The following is a 17349-nucleotide window of genomic DNA, read 5'->3' as shown; positions in this document are numbered from 1 at the left end:
GAGAGAGAGAGAGGGTTTTGGTCGCAAAGAGGGACAGTCCGTTTTGGGCGGAGAGAGAGAGAGTGAGAGGGCCGTAAAAACATTTGGGCGCGCAGCTCTGTTTTGAGCGCGCGCCCAATTATTTTGGGCGTGGATTGGGTACCTACGTAGGGCCCACCATGATGTATATAATTCATCCACTCCGTCCATTTATTTTTATAAATATATTTATGTAATGACCCAAAAATGAGATATATTGAAGGCCAAACTGGACCACACCATATGAATCACGCGTGATTTAATCTCTATTGTTTCCTACCGTGTGGTCCACTTGAGCCTTCGATATCCTCATTTTTTGTGATTATCCACAAAAATTATATTTCAAAACGGATGGACGGATTAGATAAAAAAATATATATTGTGGTGGACCTCAAAAAGTCCCTTATAAGACTGTCAATCTTTGGTGGTGTAGCAACTTTTTTGTTAAAGATAGAATTCGTAGGAATTTAGCCACGGTTTATATCCGTAGCTAAAAACCAACTTAATCCGTATCCTTTGCTTATTTTCTGGTAGTGATGTGGGACAAAATCTAAGTCATTTATTGATGTCACAAAATCTCACATTGAGAGTGAGTCAATAGATAGCTTAGATCCAAACCATTTATGTTTCCCAAAAAAAAAAAACACTTATTCAAAGTATAATAGGTACGATCCTAATCTTTCATCATTATGGCTACCTCAACCTAAACCCTAAACCCTAAATCAACAGTTGCGATGACAAGAGTCAATCCCTCAACCTCTCTCTCCACTAAGAGTGTCTCTACCAACTCGTCAATTGACTCATTTTTGTTTATTAATTAAAAATAAAAATATTTAACTATTTATTTTAGTTTTAAGTGCACTAAAATTTAGGGTCATTACGGTGGCCCTTTCTTTAACTATCTATTTGTGGGCCTCTAATTGGTTAGGATTTGATCTAAGTGTGTAAAGTGGGCTCTATATACAAATTTAGAAAAAATCCTAAGATTTTGGTTCGATTCGTCTGACCAAAGTAAAAATTCCGGAGTCTATCGGTTCGACCTATAGGATCACCAGTCTGACCGATAGAGAGATACTAACCAAAATTTAACAAAGCATACACTCTATCAGTTCGATCGAAAAATTATCGGTTCCGGTCAGTCCGACCTACATATTGTAGGTTCAACTGTCAGTCTAACCCCCAAACTCCAATTTTGGAAATTTTGATTAATTAGATCATTTAAATGGTGATACATGTAATTTTAATTAATGGATTATTTAATATCAATCAAACAGAAAGGTAGGGATCCCTTTCGATTAATCCAGTGGGTTCCACATCAGATTGTGGTGATTTCATACCCCATGTTAAGGGTTGGATTTGAAATAATCTAATTGGATGATATTGTGTAACCAATCTAAAACTTTGATTAATCAACTGTGGACCCCATCATATGAATTCATATAAATCGGTAAATGATTGTATTTAGTTTCCTCAACAGAATCAATCTCAACAGAATTCCAAGTGAGTAATTCCAACATGTTTCCTCTCCGGTAAAATTAAGATGTTTTTGATGTACCTATTATATCTAATTTCATATTTTGTTTCAATGCTTGTTTGTTTTGGCTAATTTAGAACTATCTGATTTAACTTTTCTTGAATACATGCATGATTCGATTTGTCTACCTTGAGAACAATATAATTATTAATTTCACTAATTTACATGTAATTTATATTGCTTCTAATCTAGATATCAGTTCTATATATGTTAATCAACTTATTTAAAAAGTGTGAAATTACAGTCGAGTATTAATATCTTGCATGCACAATACGTGCCTAGTTTATCCCTAGGGATCTCCCTAGATGAAAGAGTTTATCCAGATAGCCTTACCTCCACATGAGAGCATTGCCCATACCCACCAAACTAATGGAATCATGCCCAAGAAGCAGATGTTGTTTGACGATATTCCAACTCAAGCCTACCTAATGTTGATAGACTACCCTAAAAATTCACCGATAGTGTAATGGGATTACCACGGTTGTGTGCAGAAGCTTAGCAGAACTAAGGAATAAAGGCTATGTCCTATAGTAGGTGATTAGGACTAAATAAATTTTTTATATTTTTAAACCACAATTGTCTACTTAAAGCTAATATGCAAATTAAGTTAAGCAAGACAATTAACTATAAGGCTTCCAAGCCAATGAGGGTCCAATCACATAGATTACAAATGATATCTAATAAACAATTAGTCTATAAACAAGATAGTGTATATATGTGTGTGGGATATACTAACTATCAATTCCTAGAATTCATCTAATCATGCATACATATAAATAAACAATTAATCACATAAGCATAATTAAATAAGTGCACAAATCCAATCCCAAACACAAGCATGTATAGGGTTTCAGTTTCCCTACTCCACTCCTAGCGAACACTCAACCCATAAGTGTACCGGATTTCACTATCGAAGGTTTTAAATCAGGTTAACCTCTAACATTTACAATCCTACACCAGCAATGGCTCTCGCAAGAGACTTTATGTAGTTTTCTATAAGCTCGCCACAAATCTTGGTCTTACACAAGAACCAACTGACATACACTCTCATCAGAGACTCCCGTAAAAGACTTCAATTAGTTTTTCGTTGGATAACCAATAACCACGGTCCTAGTCCAATGACCTACGTTTACTCCCATCAGAAGCTCTCACAAAGACCAACACATACCCACCCGTGTCTGGTATCCTATAAAAAGACTTGATTTAGGCCCTACACAAGAGCCAAGGTCCTACATAAGAACCTGGATTTAGTCCCTACACAAGATCCAAGGTCCTACATAAGAACCGAGGTTTAAGCCCTATAGAAGAGTCAAGGTCCTACAGAAGAACCTAGTCGAATTTGGGTCACAGACTCTTACCTTAATTCTACACAAGAAAAGAGAGTATACAAACTCTTACATGTGACAACTTACTTGTCAGATTAAGCCCTTTTTTGTAGCGCCTTCTTGGGTATTGGGTAACTTGATCAATGTTATTCCGTGCTTCAATCATCTCCCATTTGCTCCCTCAATTATAATGCCAAGGCTCTATCTCCAACATCAAACACTTTACATGGATTGCTCCTCTGAGGTGACCAAGGTGATGGAAAATTGGTTGAATCTCCTACAACTAATAGAAAGTTGTATTTCCTAGAGAATTCACCTAGATGGGTCTTTTAGAGGATTTTGATAATGGTATGCATATAGTGATTGAGTTTAATCTCTTGAAAATGTTGAAGTTCAAGCACATCTTCAGGATGGAGGTTGGAATCCTCGTTAGAATGTTAATATCAAAGAAGATGACTTACAACTCCTTGGTTTAGAGGCTTATCAACCATCATGTACTTCTTGTCACAACTCTTCCCTCAAGTGTATTCCAAACCCCCTCTTTGGCCTTGGTTGAACTATGTGACATTGACAATTTTTGGAATGGCCCCCTCTAATCAAGGGTAAGACCTGCTGAAAAATAATAATAATAATAATAATAATGGAGAATGGTCTGAAAATATTCTTTGGAAGAGTGAAACTTGGAATGATGGAAAGATTTTAACCATTTTAAGTTAATGAGAAATTTTTCCAGCTTAGCACAATCTCTTCCTACCAATCCAATTCTGCCTCCATGTAAATGCATTCACAATGAAACCTGCATCTGCAATTACATCTTGGAACTCATACATTACATTTCAATCCAGCTCCCTACCACCTAGCTTTTCTGCATGTTTGGAGATTGCATTAAAATCCTCACATACTGCCCAAGTTCCTAGAGTCAGCCCTCCTGACCACTTCATCTCGTCCCAACGGTCCCACCTCTGTATTCTATCGCACTTTGCATGAACTTCCAAAACTGCAACCATTTTCTCACAATCTATGCTGCTTGTTTTAACTGACAAACATAGGTTGGATGTAGTAATAAAGTCCACCTTGAGAAAGAACTGGAAAAAGAACCAGTTTTTAATATTGGAGAAATCATTTGATAGAGCTCCTTCAAAAACCAGCTTACTAGCTACCTTCTTCAACTTAGAAACATTTAACATATGATCCGGAACAATTAACATACAGGCATTGTCCCTCCTGGCCAACTTCTTGAGGTGTCTGACAATAGGAGCATTTCGACACCCCCGGCCTACAAGACTAAGCTTTAACATTGGATAAATTGTCCTAGTAATTGATCCATCTCTGCCTTTCCTACAGGCTACTATCACTGAAGACATCTTTCTCTTGCCTACAAGACTAAGCTTTAACATTGGATAAATTGTCCTAGTAATCCTGAGCTTTGAGCTTTTAATGGGCTTAGCCACATTTCCTTTAACCCCTTTATTACTGAGCTTATTCATGCAACTGTCTAGAGACCTTCATCACCTTCTATATACCACCACATCCATTACTCGGGTGATTGACAAAGCGGGCTTATTTTGGGGGCAGTCTCCCCTTCACACATAGGGTCTTCATGACTCCTGTTCTCTACTCTTTGTGAACTTTCTTCAACCAGGTATCTGATCTCGTCCAGATCAATGTCCCAGCCTAAGTTTTTGCATTTGTCCTGCTCACTGCGTAAATGGCTCCTTGGGCACCTCTTCCTAGTCCTCCTTCAATTCCCTACGGGAGCCTTGACTTATCACCCTTCTGGTGACTCTTTCTAGGACTCCCTTCCATGCCCTGGTGTTCCTTGTAAAGGCCCATTGATGTTGATTCTCTCTCTTTCACATTTCTACAAACAATTGTCCTGAAACTACTTTGGTTTCTGGTTTTAGCATTTTCTCGAATGGTTTGTGAGCCTTCCACCCTACTTGGACCTGGACCTGCACCTTCCATTCCACCAAAAGTCCTCATTTTTTTTTATTGGTCGACACATTCCCCTTGAAGCTACATTCCACCAATTCCATGGTCCGCCTCTTTTCCTACATGGGAGTCTTCAACTGAGGGTAACATAGGCTTCTAGGCACTTCACTTCCATAGATTCCTGAGAAATAAAGATTGGAAATGTGAACCTATCAACTTCAATATTCAGCAAATGTCTCATATCCACCTCTGATTGCAGGACCTTGACACTGGCAAACATAAATAAAGATCCATCCATTGCATTTCTGTCGATTTCCAAGACTACCAAATCCGGAGCCAATTTCTAGTAGCACTTCTTTCAACCAAGCGAGCATTTGAATACCAAAGATTCAGATTCAATTGCCTTTATTAGCGGTTCCACACCACTACTTTGAATTACAACACCTCTTTGTGCAGAGTCTGCCACAAATGCTACTTGTCCCTTGAACAGAAGCAAATTAGGAAACTAGCCTCAGACAACCTGAAGATTGAAACCCTTGAAGCACCAGTTACAGGGTTGCTAACAATCCCAACCATAACACAAGCTAACTCCAATCGTCTCCTTGTCGTCTCCTTGGGATCCCAAATAAATAGCATTGACCCTCCTAGACACTTTACCGATTTGAGGAATATAGGTAACACTGCTGTAGTGCCTCCTGATATGGGGCTAATACCCCAATGACCTTTGCTTCCTTAATAGAGATAACCCTGCTACTCACAAGGCACCCATCAAACACCTCCTTTGCTGCCTTTGCATTATACTCTTACAAGAATCGCATGAACCTGAAGCCTGGGCTCCTCCCTGAACACTGGACTTTTGTAATACACACCTCTACGATCTTCCCAAATTGTTGAAATACGTCAAGGAAGTCATCCAAATAAAACAGGAAGGGAATATTGCTTACAAATTGTTTAGATATCTGAACTTTCCAACAGGTGGGTGCATGGTTTAGATATTGTAGTGTAAAAACAGAGCATTTCGTACTCAGGTGAGCCACAACAATGAAAACCCTAGAAAAAACCGCAGTTTTCCATATCACCATCCTTTCAACATCTCCAATCCGAAACCCTAGAAAAAGCCCTAGTATTCAAGAACCCAATCTTCTCTACACTCCACTCAAAACCCTAGAACTTGAAAGCATCAAGAAAAACCCTAAACAATAAACATGTACTGCCAATCCAAACCCTAGAAAAAAGCACTAGAATAATTTAGGCATGGCATTTCTTTTTAGAAATGTGACTGGAGAGACTGTGGATAGGGATGTGGCAGAAGATGCGGAGCTTTACCATAAGGACGATTGACACGACAATGACGACAATGATGAGAATCACGAGGCAAGGGTAGAGAGCAACCGTAACGAAAGCGCATTTGCTATCGGTGAAATCCTCTTTCTTGTCGTACTGGTCTTAGATCTCGAAAGCGTATGAAGGAGGAGGCAGAGAAGACACGAAAGCCATTGAGATTGGAAGAGATCTCGATCCAAGAGGATTAGAAATGGCAAGGATTGATTGGGTTCTTTCACACTCACAGACATTCGACCGCCATTAAAACCTGAGAGGGAGAGAGTGAAAATGGTTCAGATCTAGCCGACGCCGATCTCCATGAGAGAGAGAGAGAGAGAGAGAGAGAGAGAGAGAGACGCGAGATGAGATTGAAGAAAAGGGGAGCAGAGAGCCCTAATAAGGTGGAAACATGTACGCTCGCTGGTTTTGAAAATGTGATATATGCCTATGCTTAAAAACGGTGTAGAACCGTGTGCAATCAGGAATGACTTAAAATTTCTCCTGAACCAAAGCATCAGTCATTCCTAATAAACGATTTTGGTGTAGTGCCTTCCAATTCATTGCGTCGAAGATCCAGTTCTTGTAGATTCTCAAGATTGCACTGTTGAGGGTCAAATATTGCATATTAGACCCTAATTATTACCTGATTTTACGTACATGATAATGCTTAACGCCCTGCTTTAATCTTGTTTTTGGTACAAGGTGTATTTACGAGCCTAGACCGAAAAGGATGTTAAAAGCATGGATTTAACGCTCAGGAATTACCAAGGCAATGGACGAGACTACAAGGGACTGAGATCGACAGATTTACATGCTAGAGATCCGAGAAAATCAGGAAACTGAAGCTCAAGTAGCCCAAAATTGGTCCAGAATACAAGATCATGGGGTTCCCACCATCCGTTTGGCTCGAAACTTCATACATGGCCAAGGGACCACAAATTAACCGTACACGTCAAAATTCAGCCCTTGGATCAGTGTATAAGTGACCTGATGGAAAAGATCAGACAATAACCATTAAGAAAGCATCTTGGACATCCTTAGGAGATCAGGACCCAAACTGAACCGATGGAAAGAGCATGAAAAACGATGGATACCCTTTAAATTTCACTTCTTTTGGATGGTACAGTAGGGAGAAACGAACGATAGACGTTTCTAAACGGGAGAGTGGCAAATTTGTAAATAACCAAAACTCTATATGCATGCACGTAAGCTAGAAGAGGTTTGCTTCAACGTTCGGTATTGACTTATCACAGGTTGATGGTGTGGCCCACCTAGAGTTTGGATCTACTTCATACTTTGACCCATAGGCTTATACTTTATTAAGAAAATGATGAGCGAAGTAGATCTTCGAAAATGCCATCAGAAGTGGGCTCCACCTATTTTTTTAAACCATCCAAATAGAGCCATGCAAGACGTCCAGTGATGGACGTGCTATCCACTGGGTTTTTACCGTGGGCCCCACCCATCAGTCTGATCACTGATCCAGACCATCCATGTGACTCACGTGGTTCATCTTTCCCAAGCCTAAGTGACGACAGTGAGGATGGGTTCCTATCCATCCAAACATAGGACGGACGATAGAGTAGAAAATGATGTGGGCCACATCGAATCTAATAAAAAACCTAGCCATTTCCAATTGGTTTTTCGAGTATAATCCAATGAACGGAGTGGATTTTTATTCCAGAGCATTGATTATGGGCTTGCCAATCATCACACAAGAAGGGAGTGCGTAAGAAAATTCCTGCGTAAACAGAGTTGCTTGTTACGCACTCCACCGACCCAGCCATTGTCCTTGCTGCTATAAAGAGGGAGAGAGAGAGGCGCAGTGGGGGTCATCTGGGACGGGGATGAAGACGGGCAGCCGTGGAGGCATCATCAGCACTAAGTAGTGTCTTTTATTTTTCTATTTTATTTTTTTTCTTTTAAGGGTAGCCTAATTATGTTAGGCTGAACCTCTTAGCTAGGGCTAAGAGGTGAAGCTTGTAGTGTGATTGGGTTGTTAGCTTTGCTTTGATTCATAGTTATTGAACTCTTGTGGATTTTAATTTGATTATTAAGGAATACTTTTAGTTTTTAATGGTTTATTGTGACTCAAATTACAGTAGATCTGCAATAGCTTTGAGTATGTTCTTTCCATTATGAGATTGTGAACTTAGGAGGCCCTGTTGTTCACTATTGTTTCCTTGGCATGGTTGGGTGACGGAACCTCTTCCTAACTTTCACAATTCTCTTGTGATTGGTTGTGGGTTTGGTAAATTGCTGTTGTTTGCCATAGTCTCCTGGGCATGGTTAGGTGATGGGATCACTTCCAAATCTACACCAATCGTATCTGTTGATGATTAGATCCATGGGCATTCAAAGATCTGACAAATCTCTTCTTACCAACTGGATAGGATGAGACTCTGATTCCAGTTGTGTCCTTGAATCAATATAAGGTAACTTCCCAATTACTACAAGTGGATCCTTGGCACCCTAGTTTCCATCTTTATTTTTATTAGTTTTTAATTAATTTATTCACAATTATTCTCTCATAATCGCTTGATTTACATTACATCTTAGTCTAGTTCTAGTTCTATTTAGTTTTAGATTACGTACAGGTTTCAGTCCCTTAGGATTCGACCTCAGTCTTACCGAGTTTATTACTAAGTATAGGGTTGTGATGTAGTAATAAACTCGGCAAAACCGAGGTCGAATCCCAAAGGACTGAAACCTGTACGTAATCTAAAACTAAATAGAACTAGAACTAGACTAAGATGTAATGTAAATCAAGCGATTACGAGAAAATAATTGTGAATAAATTAATTAAAAACTAATAAAAATAAAGATGGGAACCAATCTTTCAAAAAAATAAAGAGAAAGAAGAAGAAGAAAATCTCAGTACAGAGAAATGATCCTGCACTCTCCATGTACTAAGAGCTACAGTGCTCTTAGGTACTATGATACAGAGCTTTGAGCTACAGTTCAATTGATCGATCTAAGCTCTTCATTACGTCAAGAACATATTTCACGGGCTACAAATTACATGAACCAATTAATGTCTAAGTTGACCTTATGTTTTATAGCCATCCAATTTCCTACCCATAGATGAAAGTGATGCTTTAAAACCACAAGTGACTCATGACCAAACCCAAGAAAGAGATGGCTCACTTGCACCATGGATGGGCTAGTATCCTCTTTCGAGGTAACCATCTAATCACGAAAAGCTGTTAACATTTCACATCATGTGCTTATGCAATGAATTCAAATACATCATGACCATTGACACATTGTACGTTGTCCAAGTGGACCCAAGGCTTACTGATCCAAACCGTTGACCTTAACCATCTGACGGGAGTCACCTTATGAATACGTTAATAGGAAGGTTATAATAGTTGGCATTTCTATCCCCCACTATTTTACGAGGTGTAGTTGTTGAGGACCGCGGAAGCACATGGAGATGAATCTAGGATAGCTATCCAATAGCACCAAGCAAACACAAAGAGAACATAGTGATTTAATGTGGAAAAACTCTTTCGGGAAAAAAACCATTGCACATAGCGACAGATAATCACTATGAAAATAGAATTACAAAGTATAGGGCTTACCCGATTCGAACAACCTCGAATCTCGCCCTTGCTACACCCTTTGAAACTCTTGGACGATTTGGAAACCCTAAAACCCTTTAATTATCTCCCAATTCCGATTGCACTCCAATATATAGCCTTTAGAGGAAGCACAATCGAAATAGGAAACAAAATCTCGCAAATACGCAACTCTGTGTAAATCTACGTAGAACAGTTTGATGGCATCGAACACACTTCGATGTCATCGAAACTTATCCTTTGATGGCATTGAAGCCGAGTCAATAGCATCAAACTAACACTTAAATTGACCATCAACATAACATGAAATTTCAATTTTCTCCAATTGCATCGAGCTAGCCATGTTCAAGAGCATCGAACAGATCTTCGATATATGGCATCGAACAACTATCTATGACATAAAAAAGATGCCCACTTAGTCTAGCAACGAACTAGAGAACTTCGAAAAATCTCGATGGGATCGAGCATTGTTTGATGCCATCGACAATTACATTGAACAGTCTATCAATTTCATCGACAGGCCCTACAACTGACTCAATTTAAGACATTTATTACAACAATCTCCACCATGTTTTCAATCATCAAACGTGTAGCTTTTTTACCTCTACTCCTTTCTCTGTCTTGTATCATAGCTTCATCAACACTTCTTGTGCACACTTCATCTTCTTTTTTACGCCATTGCCAAGCCTAGAGAAGTCGCATAGAATTTGAACTTCTCTTTAGGAACCACCTTAGTGAGCATGTTCGCTGGATTCATGCTGGTGTAAATCTTCTCCAAAATTGCACCTCCTTCTTCAAGCACCTGTCGGATAAAGTGGTGACGAACATCAATGTCTTTAGTACGTAAGTGATAAACAGAATTTTTAGCCAAACTAATAGCACTTTCGTTGTCATGATTAACTGGCACGACCTCCTGCTGAAACCCCAACTGATTTATCATGCCTCTTAACCAAACACCTTCCTTAAACGCTTTCGTCACTACCATATACTCTGCTTCGGTCATGGAAAGAGCCACCATGGATTGAAGCTTCAACATCTAACTAATTGCTCCACCCCCTAGTATAAACGAGTAATTTGAAGTCAACTTTCTGGAATCCACACTGTCTACGTAGTCTGAATCCACATATCTTACCAACTCTGCCCCTGTCTTCTCAAAAGATAAGACATACTCTTTTGTACCCCGAATGTATCGAAGTAATCATTTCACCGCTTCCCAATATTTATTGTCGAGGTTTGGCATGTATCTGCTTACAATACTGACTGCCTGTGAAATATCCGGTCTCGTACAGACCATGATATACATTAAACTGACAACCGCATTCGAATAAAGCACATGAGACATATCCTGCTTTTTCTCATTAGATTTAGGACATTGCTCTGAGGAAAGCTTGAAGTGAACCATGTAGAGATCGCTCACCGACTTTGCCTGGTCCATCCCATACTTAATCAACACTTTCTCAAGGTATTCTACCTAAGATAACCAAAGCCTAATTAACTTCCTGTCTTTATGAATATATATGCCGAGAACCCTCTGTGCAGTCCTAGAGCTTTCATCTCAAATGTCCCTATAACTGAGTCTTCAGTACATCAATTTCATACATATCATGACTAGAGATCAACATATCATTAACATACAATACTAGGATGATGAATTTGTCATCACTCAGTATCTTATAATAGACATAGTGATTGTATTTACTCCTAGTAAATTTTTGACTCAACATAAAATAATCAAATTTTTTATACTACTGCCTAGGCCACTGTTTCAGGCCGTACAACGACCCCATTAACCTGCAAACTTTGTTCTCTGCCCTTTTAACTCCGTAGTTGTTTAGTTGCTTCATGTAATCTTCTTTTCCAATTCCTTGTGCTTGAATATATTCTTGACATCCATCTGTTCCAGCTCGAGATCGTATTAGGCAACCAATGCCAACACAAATCTAATAGACACTTGCTTAACTACCGGTGTGAATATCTGTATGAAATCGATTCATTCCCTTTGAGCATAATCCTTCGCTACCAGCCTCGCTTTATATCTATCATGTTTTTTTTGAATAACCACTTGCATCCGATCATTTTTCGGCCCACTGAAAGCTCCACCAGCTCCCATGTGTTGTTTTTGTGCAATGAGTCCATCTTATCGTCAATAATTGTCTTTCGCTTTTCTACATTAGGCTCATCAAGAGCCTCCTAAATAGTAGACAGGTCACTCTCATCTGTAATGAGGGCATATGCGATATTAGAGTCATCCCTGTATCTTGCCGGAACCTGTGATCATGCAGTGGGTTTCTTCTCACAGGTGGCTGCTCCACCTGCTCTTGTACCTCTGTCTACGCATCTGTCTCTGCCTGAGTATCATCTGTGTCAATCTTTACATCTACAATTAATCTTTCAGGTTCCTCTTACTCCTCTTGATCATTCTTGCGGAATAGGGAGCTTTCATCGAATCTGACGTCACGACTAGTGATGATCTTGCATGTAACCTTGTTGTATAACATGTAACCTTTCACACCAACACCATAGTTTTAAAAAATGTACTTTTTGGCTTTATGGTCTAACTTATGTCTCTCAATTGACGATATATGAGTAAGCCTCACAACTAAATACACGCAAATCTGAGTAATCCATCTTATGACCACTCCATACTTCATCTGAGATCTTACAATCAATTATCATAGAAGGGGACCAGTTCACCAAATAGCAAGCAATGTTAATGGCCTCAATCCATAAGTCATTGCACAACACAGTATACCTCAACATGCATTAGGCCCTCTCCAAGAGAGTCTGATTCATCCGCTCAATCACACCGTTTTATTTGGTCGTGTGGCCCACCGTGTTGTGCCTAATGATCCCTTCATTCTTGTAATATTCATTAAACTTAGTGGAAGTAAATTCTACACAATGGTTAGTCCTTAAAACATTTATTTTTCGCCCTGACTGTTTTTGCACCATTATTTTTTATTGTTTGAATATAGTGAAAACTTTAAATTTATATTTCATAAAGTAAACCCAAACTTTTCAAGAGTAGTCGTCAATAAATTAGACAAACCATGATGACCCTCCAATGGAAACCTCCGGCGATGGCCCCCATATGTCAGAGTGCACATAATTAAGAACTCTCTTACATACATATTTTCCAGATTTAAAACATAATCTAAATTGTTTACCATATATATAATGTTCGTATATATCTAAATTAGAATTCTTAAAAGCTGGAATCAAACAACAATCAGAAAGTACCTTCATGCCCCGCTCGCTTATGTGGCCCAGACAAGCATGTCACATACGTGCAAAGGTGAAATCTGCAACAGTCGCTGTCGCTCCACCTACTGAAGTGCTTCCAATCAACCTATAAAGGTTTCCATGCCTCTGTACTCTCATAACCACAGGTGCCCCCTTTAATACTTTAAGGACACCATTGACGTCGATGAACTTGCACCCTATTGGCTCTAGTGCACCGAGAGAAACTAGGTTCTTCTTTATGTCAGGAACATGCCTGACCTCATTCAAGGTACCCTCCATCCCATCAAACATCTTTATGTACACCATACCAATAGCCACAACATTACAGGCATTGTCATTGCCCATAAAGACTTGTCCACCATCGCACTCTCTATATAACTGGCGAACCAACTCCAATGAGAAGTCATGTGATATGAAGCCTTTGTGTCAAGGAACCACTCGTCTCTACAATCATTGTACAAGTGTTTGATCATAGACACTGATAGCACATCGCCTATGTTTATTTCTTCATCAAATGTAGCAATGTTGCCTCTCTAGAAGAAGCCTCTGAAATTTCTTTCTTCGCTTTAGGATTTGTGCCATCCTTTTTCATGTGTCCAATCATCCCGTGGTTCCCAGCACTTTAATTTGCTTTTGCCCTTGCCCTTGGATTTGGATCTAGACCTTGAAGATCCTATACCTTGCTTAATATTCATGCCTCTCGTAACCAATGCATCAGAAGATGTCCTTATGCCATTATTTATCTTTCTCATAGCCTTACCCTGAAGGGATGAGATAACAATATCCGCACTCAAGGACGAATTTCCAGTGCACAATGAGTCCCTGAATGACTCATATGAAGCCGGAAAATAATTCAACAAAATACATGCCTGATCTTCATCTTTAACCACTATAGCTTGAAGTTGAACAACTACAGCTTCGAGTGTAGGTGATTTTTAAGAGACTTTTTAGCATAAAAGTCATCTAACTTCGCCCACAAACTCGCTGCGGTTTTCTCCCTCAAATATTATAAAGAACCTCATCCGTAAGACACAATCGGATATATGATAAGGCCTTCTTATCAAGAGTATTCCGATCATCGTCACTCATAAACGGTCGACGCTCCACAAGAGCTCCATCTTTGCTTGCTTAGTTAATAGGATAATCATCTTAACCTTTCATAACTCAGAATTATTTTTCCCTCAGTACTTCTCAATATCATATTAGTGTTTTCCATTGATACTAATCCTTCATATTCAAGCCTGCACCCCAATGTTATCTCTGATACCACTTGTTGGGGGGACCGAGGAAGCACACAAAGATGAATCTAGGATAGTAATCAAATAGCACCAAGCAAACACAGAGAACATAGTGATTTAACGTGAAAAACCCCTTTTGAGAAAAAAGCCACCGCACATAGTGACAGATAATTACTATGAAATCAGAATTACAAAGTATAGATTTTACCCGATTCGAACAACCTCTAATCTCACCCTTGCTACACCCTTTGAAACCCTTGGACAATTTGGAAACCCTAAAAGCCTTTAATTATCTCTCAATTCCAATTGCACTCCAATATATAGCCTTTAGAGGAAGCACCAATCGAATATTAATAGGAAACAAAATCCTGCAAATACGCAACTCTGCGTAAATCTATGCAGAATAGTTTAAGGGCATCGAACACACTTCGATCTTATCAAAACTTATCCTTCAATTGCATCGAAGTCAAGTCGATGGCATCGAACTAACACCCAAATTGACCAACAACATGACATGAAATTTCAATTCTCTCCGATTACACCGAACCATGTTCGATGGCATCGAACAATTACCGATGGCATAAAAAAGATGACCAGTTAGTCCGATGACCAACTGGAGAAATTCAAAAAATCTCAATGGGATCGAGCACTATTTGATGCCATTGACAATGACATCTAACAATCTGTCCATTTCATTAACAGGCCCTGCAACAAACTCGATTTAAGACTTCTATTACAATAGTAGCCTACTTGAGTTTTGGATCTCCATTATACTTGGGCTCATGTTCTAAAATGAATAAGTGAATTTGGATGGACCAAGTCAATATAACACAAATGTTACCATGGACACCACAGAAGTTGGGTTGTAAGTTACAAAGAAAGGATTTGTCTGTGCACGCAGCGAGTGCACATCTGCCCTCCCTTATCAGTGGTGAGTTATGAGCAATCCTTGTTACGCAGAGCCCTTGTAGCCCAAAGCATTGTGGGGCCACCATGATGTTCATCTAGTGTCCACTCTGTCCATCAATTTTGCGAAGTCATGTTAGGATATGACTCCAAAAATGTGACAAATCCAAAATTCAAGTGAACTCACAGGACAATGGGAATGGAAACAATGGTCATTTAAACCTTCTTGAAGCCTGCTCTAATCCTTATATTCCTTCCAACTCATTCATCCAACCTGTTCACAAGATGACTTCCATTAGGATGCAAGGAAAACAATTATCATTCTAATCCAAAACTTTTATGATCTCCAACGAAGTTTTTATTGGGAATCCATGGAAGGAGATTCTAAATTTGGATCACACGCCAATAAGCAAACGTAAACAAGTATGCACAAGAATATATGATTTTTACAAGAAAAAACCACGGCACAAAGTGACAGTGAATCACTATGAAAGTAAAAATACAAGAGATTGATGCACTTATAATGTTGGAAAACCCTCCTTTTCATCTCCTTAAACCCTAAAAATGTTCTACACCTCGATTAGAATAGTCTGGGATACCCTAATCTCGTAATTACACACATATATACAGTGTCGCACCTGGAATAGAAAACAGGCCACACACTTATGTAGTTCCACACGCGTCATTGAACAATCGAGCAGACCATCGACCGACTGAGCACCCATGTTTGATTGATTGAAAAAACTCAAAATAGTCTAAAGAGTTTACACATATTTCCAAATTTTTGTCAACCAATCGACCCAATAGTTCAACCGATCCAAAAAGTCCAAAATTTTTCTGAGACCAAACTGTATAATTTGGGGCTACCTCGATTGGTTGACCATGGTGGTTGATCGGTCAAACCCATGTTCCATATACAGATTTAAGACATCTTATAATAATATCCACCATGGCTTCAATCTGCGATCATGAACCACAACTCCATCTCTAATTTTACATCCATCATAGCTTCTTCATCGTCATTGCCATTTGTACATACTCTGAATTCATCAACTCTTCACCAGACCTAGAGAAGTCGAATAGAATCGGAACTTCTCTGTGAGAACCAGATTTGTCAGTATGCCTATTGGATTTACGCTCATGTGGATCTTCTCGAGAGTGACGCCGCATTCCTCAAGTACCCGTCAACTAAAATGATCATGAATATCAATATGTTTAGTTCTAGAATGGTAAACCGAATTCTTCACCAAATTGATCGCGCTTTCGTTGTCACAATTAATCAGCACAGCCTCCTGCTAAAGCCCGAGTTTGTTTATCATTTTATGAACCTATACACCTTCCTTGAATGCTTCCATCACTACCATATACTCATCTCCTATTGTGGAAAAAACTACAAACTGAAGGTTCAACATCCAACTGACCGTTCCACCCGCTAATACAAATGAGTAATCAGAAGTCAACATTTTGTTATCCACATTCCCTATGTAATTCGAATCAACATATCTTACAAGATTTTCTTTTGATTTCTGAAATGTCAAGACGTAGTCGGGTGTACCTCGTAGATAATGAAGTAACGATTTCATTGCCTCCCAATGTTGCTTGCTGGGGTTTGACATGTATCTGGTCACAACACCAACTAGATGTGAAATATCCAGTCTCATAGAGATCATGACATACATCAAACTACCAACTGAGCTTGAATATGACATATGATATATAAACTATTTTTTCATCTATAATGGGACATAGATCTAAAGAAAGCCAAAAGTGAGTAGCATAGAGTATTCTAACTGGCTTAGCCTTATCCATCCTAAATTTCATCAATACATTTTTAAAGTACTCCGCCTGATATAATTGTAACCTTCTCCTCTCCCTATCTTCGTGTCAATACCAAAAATCTTCTTTGCAGCCTACAAATCTTTCATTTTGAATGTCCCTAACATCTGAGTCTTCAATATATCGATCTCACAGATTCTATAGCAGCCGATAAGTATGTCATCAATGTACAATACCAGGATAATGAACTACCTATCACTTAGTGTCTTGAAGTAGATAAAGTGATCATATTCACTTTTGGTAAATTGTTAACCCATCATTAAAGTATCAAACCTTTTGTACTACTACATAGGCGACTATTTCAGGCTGTATAATGACCTCCTCAACGTGCAAATCTTATTCTCTGCCCCTTGTCTTTCGAACTTCTCTAGTTGCTTCATGTACATCTACTCTTCCAACTCCCCACGTAGGAA

General features: G+C 39.1%; 1 protein-coding gene across 1 annotated transcript in view; it reads left to right on the top strand.

Annotated features, from left to right (window-relative positions):
- Nucleotides 1–17349, top strand: part of LOC131221472 (putative disease resistance protein At4g19050) — an 86919-nt gene that overhangs the window by 14293 nt on the left and 55277 nt on the right. The window lies entirely within an intron of this gene.

This window comes from Magnolia sinica, chromosome 12 (assembly GCF_029962835.1).
Source record: "Magnolia sinica isolate HGM2019 chromosome 12, MsV1, whole genome shotgun sequence".
NCBI classification, from domain to species: Eukaryota; Viridiplantae; Streptophyta; class Magnoliopsida; order Magnoliales; family Magnoliaceae; genus Magnolia; species Magnolia sinica.
This window is presented reverse-complemented; position numbering and strand designations above follow the sequence as displayed.